This window comes from Gavialis gangeticus, unplaced genomic scaffold (genome assembly GCF_001723915.1).
Source record: "Gavialis gangeticus isolate Ggan-Ray unplaced genomic scaffold, GavGan_comp1, whole genome shotgun sequence".
Taxonomy (NCBI): domain Eukaryota; kingdom Metazoa; phylum Chordata; order Crocodylia; family Gavialidae; genus Gavialis; species Gavialis gangeticus.
In genome coordinates, this window is record NW_017729032.1 from 13071684 (window position 1) to 13084028 (window position 12345).

Below are 12345 nucleotides of genomic sequence, written 5' to 3' on the forward strand. Positions count from 1 at the left end.
GTGTGGAGGGGATGGGTGCATGAGGGGGGGCAGGTGCCTGTTGGTGCTGGGGAAAGGTTTCTGGGCACTGGGATTGTGGCATGATAGGGAGGCAGGGAGAAGGCACCTGCCGCTGCAGTGGGAGAAGGGTCCAGGGGGCCCTTCGCGGGAGGCAGGGAGCTGTGCAGTCCGGCATCAGCGCCAGGGCTGGTGCCCATGCTCACAGGGGTGGGGTGGCTGGAAGATGCTGCCCAGAGAAGGAAAGGGGGCATGGCCATGGTCAGGCTGCTTGGCATGGCATGGCACAGGAGCTCCAGTGGTGAGGTGCCACAGGCCTCCCTTCCTCCTCCCTCCATCCTGTGCCAGAACCAGACTCACTCCACCACTGCCTGCACGAACTGGACCCATCGCAGCCGCTGCGCTCTAGCCTGAGAGGGACAGAGCCTGGAGCCCCTTGCCCTCCTCCTGTTGCCTGCTGCTGCTGTGGAGTGCAGGGCTGGTCCTCCGTGTCACAGGCCCAGCCACAGGGCAGCGTGTGGTGCCCCAGCAGCTGCCTGTGGTTCTGCATGAGATGCACTGCACGCACCTCATGCTGGAGACTGTCCCCACAGACCACCATCCTGTAGTCCAGGCAGGACCGGACAGGGTGGGGGCAGCTGGGCCCCCCCAGCAAGCCTGGGGGTAGCCGATGGGCTGCAGGTTGGGAGTGAGGGGCACCAGGGGAGGCGGCGGGCTGTGAGTTGGGAGTGTCACACCAGCATGAGCAGGGCAGGGCACTGGCATATCAGGACTGCTCAACACTACTCAGCAGTGGAGGAACAGCTGCATCTGGACCTGAATCCTGGTGAGCGGAGGTGGCAGGGGGAGCTCTGATTTTCCATGATAAAAACCCCAAAATATATAGGTACAGCAAAAGCTTTGTTATCTGGCATCTATGGGGAATGGGGGGTGCTGGATAACAAAATATGCCGGTTAATTGAGTGGCCCGAACAGGTGTCTTTGCCTGTTTGGGCTGTCACTTCTGCCGCATCCAGGGTGTCGCTGACCCTCCCGCTGCAGGGACAGGGAGGTGGGCCCCGTGCAGCCTGCTATTCCCTGGGCCGTGGGGGCTTGGTAGCACAGGATGCTTTGCCCCACGCCATGGGGGCTCAGAGAAACCAGAAGTGCCACAGTGGGCACTTCCAATTTCGCTTTACCTTACAAGCTGGCATGCTGGTTAATAGAACATGCCGGCTTGTAAGGTGCCGGTTAAGGAAACTTTTACTGTATTTAGAATGTATTTTATTATAATGACTGAGGCACTGGGAAGCTTCTAAACTTCTTTAAAAATGTAAATACACCAATAAAATATTGTGTTAAATTTATACCCGTGTGTGTGTGTGTGTGTATATGTGTATGTATGTGTGTATTCTCTGTTTAAAAACTGCAAATTCTCTGATTTTAAGAAAAAAAGAAAAAAAAATTCTCTGATTTAAAAAAAAACCCAAATCTGTTTTTCTGTGATTAAAATGAAATGTGTATATATATGTATACATATATAAATGAATACATATACATTTCATTTTAATCACAGAAAAACAGATATGGGTTTTTTTTTAAATCAGAGAATTTCTTTTTTTCTTAAAATCAGAGAATTTGCAGTTTTTAAACAGAGAAAACCAAGATCCCTGATTGATGAGAAGCAAAGGGGGCTACACATACAATACAATCCCCAAACATTAGCCACTCAAATCAAAGCCAGATTCAGCCCCTGCTCCAACCTACTACAATATCAACCCCATGACATGGAAAACAGAGTCCTTCTTGTTTCTCACTTAGAGCCCCACCTATAGCTTGAACCCCCTGGACACATCATTAGCGATCCCTGCCACTCCCCACATAGAAAATGACAACCATCTCATGTCCTGATTTACAACCTCAAACATCTCTCTCACCACGGACTACCTAACTCCTATTCTCACCAAGGTATCAGGCTTTGCTTCAGACCCAGATGCCACATCATCAGTCGACCAAACCACGGATGATAACGTCCAGGGTTCATTCACCTGCTCCTCTACTTATGTCATATATATCATTACCTGCCTACAGTGCCCCTCTGCTGTCTCCATTGGACAGATGGGGCAACCGCCTAAAAGAATGAATGGATGCTGATTTGACATCAGTTCCAGAAAGACACACAAGTCTCTGGCGAAACTCTTTAAACTCCCAGAGCAGCTGTTCTTAAAACAACACTTTAAAAACCAACTTGAAAATAAAATGACAGAACAAGAAATCATCCACAAAATGGATTGTGTTACATACAATCTTAGCAGAGCTTCTGGGTTCTTATCTCTCCTTATCTGGATTAGATTTTATGACACTTTTGTCCTTCACTGAGTTAATTGCTTTGTTTATCCCTTTTGATCTCTTCAATCCACCTTCGGCCTCGCTCAGCTATGATCCCTCTGCCTGTCCTTTCCTCCTGCTTTCCCTATCCTTTGTATTTAAATTACTTTATTCCTTTCTTTTTAGTAATGCTGTGGTCTGCAAATACATTCATAGCTTCTGGCAAAGTAGACTGCAGCCTACAAAAGCTTATGCTTTTCTAAATGAGTTAGCCTTTAAGGTGCCATCCTGCCCTATCTTCTCCAAAGATGAGAAAGTTTGAAAACATTAGTGTGACAACAAAAAATAAACCCCCTGCAGGTATAATTTTACTTTTTATCGTATCTAGTAACTGAAAGGAGTAAAACTTAAAAGGGGGAAATCAAAATAGAAGATAATTAATTTTTTACTACAAAACGGAAAGTTTTGGGAGGGGAGACCCAAAGAAGATTTGCACAAAATTTCAGTTCTCGTTCTTGTTCTGATCAACAATAAAAGTTAACCAGCTCTGATTCTTGCCTCACTGCTTACTTTCTAGATAAAGTAACATTTTGTAGGTTGGTTATCTAATTACTAATGCTAGTAGAAATGCCAATTAAAAGGTTTTAACTGGTTTACTCACAAGTAGGTTTCAGAACACAGAATCTGATCACAGAAACCGGAGCAGGACTCTCACTGTACAGTAATTCACCAGCATTTCCACTAGGAAGCGTGGTTAGGCATAAAAAAATCCCCATAAACAATTTTCTGTTAGGATCCTAAAAATGCAGAATCCTGAATTTTTAGAGGCAAAATATGTATGAGAAAAGACTCCAAAGGGTTGAATGTCCATGATAGATTCGGTAGTGCTGGAGTGACGTTGTAGCCATGGTGGTCCAGAAATTAGGTGAGGCAAGGATTTTTGTGGGTAAACTTTATCCTAGCCATGAAGTTGATCCAACAGAAGATGTCATCCATAAAAATCCTTGCCTCTCGCACAATAGATTAGACACTTTTCCGAAAAAAAGGAACTTGGTGCATATGAGAGGGAGGCCATTCCAAATATCTGGGGGTAAAAGTTGGGAAGAAACTAGAGCAGATAAAAGATATAAATGGCACAACTAGGAGTTAATATTCAAAACCAAGAACACTTCACAAAACTATATTTATCTGCATAACAGATCCACACCAGAAGACATGCAGTTCCTAGCAGGTGTCTCCATGGACATGCAGGGAACGGTAGCTCTGAGGACAATGCTGCAAACTGTTATCCCAATACTCTGGTATCTCCTCTTCCCTCCTCTCCCTGTCCCCAGCACTCCCAGGTCCAGTCTCTAAACTCTTAGTGGGAAGGAAATAAATCCTGTGATTCTCTTTCTCCAGGCTTTTGAGCAAAGAGACATCTCTTCCCATACATCTCAGTCTGCTGTAGGGCCAGTGGGAGACCCTATCCCATTTACTTTTATGAACAGGACTGAAGAAAAGAGTTTTCTCCATGCCTTTTTAAAACCTGATGCTCAGAGCTATGGTAAATGGATCAATGCCTCTTGATATTCCTCCTGGCTGTTTGTGTGCAGCCTATATAAAGGGAAGGGATTGCCACATGGGCTAGGTACAGAAATTACACATAAACCAATCTAAGTGACTGGAAACTGATTCAAATCCATAGCACAACAGAAGTTCAGTGCATATAACCCACTTTCAAAATGGTTGAAATCAATTAAAAATAATCCTGGATGGAAGTAGTATCAGACTTAACTGATTTAGGTTAAATCAGTTTATTGAACTTCTGTCCCAGATCCCTTCAAGATTCAAGTTAAGTCACAGTCCCCTAGCATCCCAAGATGCTTTCCATCTCCCCCACAGCCCCCTGCTTGCAGTGTGGGTGGGCTAGCCTTGACGAAAGCTGCCTGCTTCAGCTGAGCAGTGAGGCATGCTTTAGTGGCCCCCAGCTTCTGGCTTGAGCCACTGCAGGCATGTGGCTGCATTTTCAGAATCAAAAGTGAATGTCTGTTCACTATGCAGTTTAGACCAACCTGTGAAGATTGAATCGATTCAGCCTCAGGCCTGTTGACTGTCTGTACTGAGCCATGAAGATGGAAATTGTGGTCCAGGAACGTGGACCTGCCTCCAGGGCTGGACAACATAAGCCTCTGTAAGGAGCAGGAGGAGTAGCAGCAGCACCAGCCCATGCTTCTGGAATGAACCTGCACTTCCAACTGTTATTCCACTTATGGCACTAGCAAAGAAACCTTGCAATACCCGCCCTGTAAGCTGGGGATACAGGCACTACATTTATAGGGAACTAAAAGCAGACAGGTTTAATAATTTGCCTTTAGCTTTTGGAATAAGTTCATGGGTTGAGGATTTACATGGCGGGTGGGGGGGAGAAGCTGTACTGCTTTTCATGTATATGGGGGTACATGTATATGGAAATGGGGATACATGGCTGGGGCAAGTCCATGGCGAATTCATGCCACAGCTAAAGAACAACTCAGGCTTTCACCCTATTCCCCAGCCACAGAAGCAATCATGGGTTCACAGCACAACTAAGCATATGCTTGAGGGCTTGGATACGGGCAGTGGAGGGTTTGTGCAAGATACATGTCGGAGCATGAGCTAAACCCAGAGCATAGGCATAACCTGAGAGTAAAACAAAAGCAGCTACATGGGTTACAAGAGTCATTTGATCAGCATAATAGGGAGAAACCCCAGCGCAGCTCAAGTTTCCCATTTGTTTACTTTTTAATATTGTATTTTTGCTGCAGGAGCCCACACAGGCTTCTCAGGACAGACTTTCCCAGGCCCACTTATCCTGGGACAAAGGCATATACCAGAGGCTCTACCACACAGTTTGTGCAGAATCTGGAATTCTGCAGCTACTAAAAAATGGCCTGTAACAAGATCCCCTAATAAGGCAAAAGTATGTTCTAGTAGTTTGTAAAGCCCTGAAATAGCACAGCTTCAGGAATGTCGCAAGCAACTCCACATCATATAACAGACATCACTATGAACACCACGGTTGTATTTCCCCCACAATATCCAACCTGTGCGCTGCAGGCAACAGGGCTGCTATTAGTCTGAGGAACTGACTTTCCTAATGGCAGTGGACTGGGAATAAGATGTTGAGATCTAGTAATTTTTCCACTTCCAAATGTTTCTTTTCCTTTTCAAGCCAAAGCGATAGGGAAAAACAGGTCAGAGGGTGGATGAAGAGAGGACAGAGTCAATTTGACAAGCAAAACCCTGTTGACAGAGCCAAATTCCACTTAGAAACCATTGACAGACAACTACCTTACGCAGGCTAGAACGTGTGCCCTAAATAAGATAAAGACAAAGATGAAGGCCTAGCCTTAATATCCAGCCAAAAACGTTGTAACATGCCGAGTTTTAAACACGGCTCAGGTGAAAAAAATGAAAACAGTTCCCATGACATGGTGGAAAGACCCAGTACAGGCTGGGCTTTGGACACAGGCTACGTATACAAAGTAGCTGGGGTTGTGCTCTAGGCTTCTGGACTAACAAATGAAACAGTGTTTTCAAATGTGAAACCCTTTGGATGCAAAAGCATCCCTAAGGCAAGGCTAGCAAAAAGAAAGGCGTCTATAGAAAGCAAAATTACAAACGAGTTACATCTTCCACTGATTTAATATACACAGTATGTCATGCTGATTTCGGGCTCTTGGGTGAGTCCGTATAACCATAGATGGTTTTCAGTAAAATACAAACAGACTATCTGGACAGTTTTTAAAAAGACTATTGAGACACAAAGATTAGCTTATAACCAGAATAGGCAGGCTGGACCAATGCTTGAAAAAAAAAAAAGGTCTAATTGACCCTGCCCTGCATCTGTGTATATTATATCCTGCTAATAGCACTTGCAGGATAATAACCATGTTCTGCTTGGGTAAGCAAGAAGGACAGAACTGGTCGGCTGTGAACAGAGGGACTTGGGACTGAAAAGCAGTCTTGCTTGCAAAATGGCTAAATGCACCTATGATAACTTGAACATCCTTTCATAAAAAGACAAAACACAAAATGGAAATAATTTACGTCACCCAACCAATTTTCTCCCCATCAGCAAATCTGGATGAAACAATAACACATAAGAGATGTGACAGTGATTCTGAACCGATTACCGCCAAGCATACAGCCCACGGCTTTTCTTGGTGACTGTCTAATGTGAGGCCCATCTCAAAATTAAAAAAACAAAAAACTTCTTGCTGCCCATTATAAAAGCAGCTTGAATAAAGCATGTATGTTTTTACGTGTAGAAGAGAAACTTGATTCATGTACAAATTAATACATTAAGCTGGCATTCTTTTCTCTATCTCCAAATGAAAAGGGGGCCTTCCATCACGTTTTCCCTCATAGATATCTCAACTTCAGACACTTCCCAACTCTACAGGTGAGCTGATGGCAGTCCTCTAATCTGTGTGTGGGATGCTGTAGTTAAATGCCATTTAAAAATTTCAAAAGTAAAATAGTGGTGCAGTTTTATACTCAAATCTGAGCATCTGATTTAGGCTGGGAACTGTTCTATTAGGTCTTATGAGTTTGGAGTGTTGAAAAATGTGACCAAAAACCCAGGACAAGATTCCTCCTGCATCAGGATACTGTTTTTTTTTTCTGTAAGTACTCATTTACACTCTATGCATAACTCAGTGCTATTATTTGTACTAGAGTAGTTTCTGTCATGTTAGGTACTGTACATACATGCATACATACAGAACAAAAAGGCTGTTCCTACCTCCAAATCCTTCTAAACGTTCTGAGTTCATCTCCTCCCCCGGCCCCTGCAAGTTCTGATGGGGTGGAAAAGTTATTGTGTGGAGGAGATTAATTTCCCTGTAAACTGTTAATGAAATATAATGTATAATGAAAGATACAGTATATTTGTGCAGGGCTGCAAGCTTTTCCTTAGAAATTTCAAAACAGATCTGGCCTACCAGAAAAATAAAGCAGGGTTTTTGCTTTAAATTAAATCAATTTAAATAATGATTTCAATCACTGGTCAGGAAGCCTTGTTTTAATCACTGTTTTCTACAAAAAGTGCATTCTTGTGGTTTGATATCAGCTATTCACTTAACTTCTTGAAACTTGGCACTTTTAGACTTGGCTTTACTGTGTGTACACAAACTTGCAGAGAGACAATAGGGCTGATGGGTGGGTAATCAATCAGCCCTATTATCTCTCATCTCCATATACTGCTGTTAACAAGGATGTTATCTCCGGATAAAACAAACTATCGCTATGCCTGAAGAAGGGTGTTTGTACCCAAAAGCTTGCAAAGAACAATTTTTCCAACTAGTTAGTTGGTCTAATAAAAGATATCACATCTACCCAAAGAACCTTGTCTATGATCTCTGGAGGCACAAATCCACAGTTTGAGAACTGAAACTAAGCATCACAGAGATGCTTTATGGGATCTTCTAGACTGAGCACTGGGTCCCATTGGGTAGAGAGGTTTTCCTTAATCTTGACTAGCCTAGAGAGGAGCCTCTGGGAACCCCATGAGATTGGGCCCCTAATATAGTCCATGGCCTGTTGTGACCTATTTATAAAACTTCTAAAAGGCTCCATGACTATATCATCTCCAATAGTATATAATTAGAAGTTATAAACCCTATTTCATGATGATATCTTTGATCTTAAACTTACCTTAAATTAAAACTATCTTTATATGTTTTTTAAAAGCATCTTAACAAAAAAAACCCAAAATACAATTAAATAAAAAAACCCGATTTAAATAAAATATCCTATTTTAAATTTAAATAAATAGATGATTTTTATCTGCCCTGCAATAAAGACTGAATGCTACTTCTTTCCTATGTGCAAATAAAAGAGTATTAACTGTAACTAAGAACCACAGAGTTTGGGGCAATCTTATCATGACCTCGTGAATCCACCTTGTGAATCTACTTCTCAGCAGCTTCCCACTTGAGACTAGATGCTTCCCTTCATTGTTATGTTGACTATAAAAATCATGTCTAGTAATGCAGACTCATATCTTATATTCTCCATAAATATTCTTTGGAATAATAATAATACAAAAATTGGGTAATCTGCAGCTTCATTTGTACCCTGTTCTACAGAACTTAAAATTACTAGCAGAAATGCTCACACAAACAGCTAACTTTTTGATAATATTTTCAGAAAAGTATAGCTTTATTTCAAATATGGGCAACATATATATAAAATTAATTCTAAAGAGTTCTCACGTATAGTCAGAGAAGAGAAATCAATTCCAAACAAAACTAACAACTTACAGTAAGTGACTCTTGAGCAAACTATAGACAAAAAAAATCTGAAGATATTCTTCAGAGACTGTTCTACTCTCATATTCAGAAGGTCAACTAAATTGACAAAAATTATGTGGTCTGTGTTATTTTATCAACTTTCATACTTACAAGAAGTATCTGGGAGGGTGGGAAATGAGAGTAAATGAAGAAGATCTATGCACGGAAAGTGAACAGGATGTTCTTTTCTAAGCTTTATATCCCCCAAAATAGAAGAGGTTAGGCAAATACATTTGCCAGCGCAGCATTTTGTGTTACCAGCTCTCAGTAGAGGAATGTCATTTTACGGTCACACGTCAAGCATTCTGAAGGGGAACTACTTAAAAAAAAAAATTGAAGTTAAAGACTGAAGGAAAGTTCTATTAGTCCATTTCTTGCTCATTAATAAAAAGTAGGGGTGCACTGATAAAGATTTTTGGGGCCGATATCTATGGCTAATTTTTAATAAGTCGTATCGGCCGATACTGATCCGATTGCCGATATGGAGGTCTGTCTGGTAAGTCTGCTGGGGAGGAAGCAGTGTGGAGGCGGGGGGAGATTAAGGCCCCTGCAATGAAGGAGGGAGTGGGGCTGGGGCAGGGGCTGTGCAGCTGAGGCAGAGTTCGGGATGGAGCTGTAAGCGGCTCATCTGGGGGACGTGGAGACAGCTCCCGCCACTCCATGCACCCAGGGAGGGCATGGGGGCGTGTGACCCCAGATCTGCATGTGGGGCGAGGGCGGGCTGCCACTGTGGGCTGGGGTGGCACTGGGCTTTTCCCAGTGGGGATGGGCCGGACTGCACTTAGGGCGGGCAGTGGTGGCACTAGGTGTGGAGCTACATGGAGGCCTGCAGTTACCAAAAAATTTGCTGTAGCCCCTCTCCCAGCACCGCCACTGCCCACCCTGAGCCCCACCCGGCCCAGCCACCCACTGGGAAGAGCCTGGCACTGTCCCCATCCCCAGCCTGCCCTACCCCATGTGCAGCTCCAGGGGCACCAGCCCCCCATGCCCTCCTGGGGTGCATGCAGCAGCAGGAGCCATCCTCCTCGCAGCTCCCGGATGAGCCGCTTGTGGCTCTGTCCCGCGCCATGCCCTGGCTGTTCAGTGCCTGCCGCTGCCCCTGCCCCAGCTCCTGCCTCAGCCTCAGCCCCACTCTCTCCCTCACTGCAGGGGCCTCAATCTAGCCCTCCCCACGCTCCTTCCCTCACAACAGACTTACCAGACGCACCTGGCTCCTTTCCACACTGCTAGGCTGCGATCTTGGGTGCCTGCGTGCTGCGCTGTGCCTGCATTTATCAGCCACATTATCAGGCACATCAGCCAAAAAAAGCCAATTGCCAATACCGTCAATTTTCCTTATATCAGTGCCGATTCGATTTGGGGCTGATATATCACTGGATCGCTAATAAAAAGTAATGCTTATGAACATTTCTTTAGACTTTCTTCCTTTATTCAGGATCAGTGGGCCAAACTCAGCTTTACAAGACTATTTAAGATAATCAGGATTATAGAAGGTGGTTTTATTTGCAGTTTAAGTTCACTGCAGAGTCCTGAGTCCACACATTTTCTATAAGAGTTAGTCACCTTATTTTTCTTCTCAATTTGAGCCTTCCCTGGAAGGAAAGTCCATTTTTAAAGGCTGCAATTCAAGTACCATAATTTTTCTCTTCCCTGGAGCACTTAACCAGCATATCATTTGGGGGTTTAGACCCTCATGAATCACTAGTGTTGAGGTAGCCCACAAAAATCATAGTTTAGAAATAATTCCTTAAAAATTGTGAGTGGGAGATCTTTTGTTTTTCTTGAACATGGGTTTTTAATTCGTAGCCTCACTCCATTTTAGACTAATCTAAAAGCAGTGGCCCCTGTGCTAGATTTGTTTATTCACTATTTAATTAAATAATCTCTTCTAGTCTCAGTCATAGCTTGATTCTTAAGAATTTGCCAAAAAGAATTACTTACAGACATATCCAAGACAAATATTAGAGATAAGTAACTTAACTAGATGGTGCCTTGATAAGTGGTAGGATCAGTGAGGAAATATTATTCGTGTCAGTCTCTGACAACCAAAAGTCAAGACTCAAAGTATAGCAAGTAGTGAAAGGGCGCATCTACACGAGATGCTAACAGAGCAGTAGACCAATAATACTACACAGTAGCGCATCATAGCGCAAACAGTGCTAATACGCTACTGCACAGTATAATTAGGCTACTGTGCAATAGCATCACTTAAAAGGCATTCACCGCAGCTACTGAGCAATAACTCCAGTTACTGAACATTCATTTAGTGCTTGATTATACAAGTACTAAATTAAATGCACAGTAACCGCTGCACATTTATGAATGTGTCGACGCATCCAAAGTGAAGTATGCAAAAGCTATCGCAGAAGAAATGTAACCATGTAACTATAACCTCATGATTTTGTGTGTGATGTAAAAGCTGCAATACGCAACAATAAGGGGGACAAGCCAATTTCTCCAAATCATAAGTAAACTCTGGGACTAAAATGAGGGATAATTGAAAACTGCTCGCCACAGATAAACAATGAAAATATTTACATCTAAAAATACTAAGGACAGAGCATAATTTATAATATGAAATCATTTCTCTTCAGGACAATGTCACTAGATACAGAGTTTTAATATATAATTAGCAGTTTTATGTAACCGACACCTGTTCTGGGTCATATAAACTAAAATCTGAAACTGCTAATCTTATCTAAGATCACATTAGAAAATTAATGCAAATGAAAGTTACAACAGGGGACAGTCACTTAAAACTTATTCTTCTTTTACTTTATGTCGTTTATTGAAAACAAACACGAGAGTCAAACATCAATTGTAGCAGGACTACAAAGGGCAGTAATTAACAACAGGACAGAAATGTAAAATGTACTTTGTATCCTGCGCAAGGAATCAAAAATAGCACCTGCTCTACACATACATTTTACTTTTATTCCTGAAAGAATTTCTATTAGTAAGTTTTCTGTCCTTAATCCAAAAAAATCATAGTAAAGGAAAAAGGAAATGTTTCTTCAGCAAGTATTACTCACTCCAGGACCTCAAGGTACCCTGCAAGAGCAAGTGAGAAATTAATTGCTTTTCTCAACTGAAAAATGGGAATACTAAGGCACATAAAGGTAATTATTTCTAAAGTCAGTGGCAGATTACCTGTGCACCATTCTAGGCAGGCTCATGTTCCCTCCCTGAAAGGGTCAGAAACAATAACTCCTACAGCACTACTAAGATGAAGTAGATAAAGTCAAACCACTGAAGGCTCCCTACCTGGTCTATAATGCCTTCACTTTGACAGCAATGGCCCTGCTCTCTCTGGTTTTCCCAACATCCTGACTTGGCTTGGCTTCCTTGACTGCAACCCCAGATCTTCCTTGCAACTCAGCACCAGTTCTCCGACTCCTGGTTTCTGACCTCGGCTTACGTCTCAGACAACGTTTCTTGGCTCCAGTAACCTGTGCCCCTGCTTGGCTGACCCCCAGGTTGCCCCTAATGGCCTACTGCAGGCCTGGTCACCTACATTCCCACTGAACCATCACACTATTCCAGCACGAATGTACAGCTGGCGGGTGAGGGGTGAAGCGAGAGGCAGGGGCAGGGGGAGAAGGAGGGGAGTGTTGTGGAAGAGCAGGGAAGGGAGATGCGGTTTAGTGGCAAAACACAGCTTATGTAGGACATCCAGCTTTCTGTGCCTTTCTCTTCTGGCCCTGCATAGCAGCTTAGCCAATGG

The 12345-nt window shown here is 43.2% G+C and overlaps 1 protein-coding gene and 1 long non-coding RNA gene across 2 annotated transcripts in view; both read right to left on the reverse strand.

Annotated features, from left to right (window-relative positions):
* The window catches only part of ME3 (malic enzyme 3), a 270934-nt gene that overhangs the window by 207389 nt on the left and 51200 nt on the right, over positions 1-12345 (reverse strand). The gene's annotated exons all lie outside the window — the stretch shown is intronic.
* Positions 7691-11895, reverse strand: LOC109302833. The gene is made up of 3 exons (XR_002098944.1): positions 11886-11895; positions 11545-11550; positions 7691-7800 (listed from the first exon to the last, which is right to left on the reverse strand). It is a non-coding gene; the product is annotated as an uncharacterized LOC109302833 (long non-coding RNA).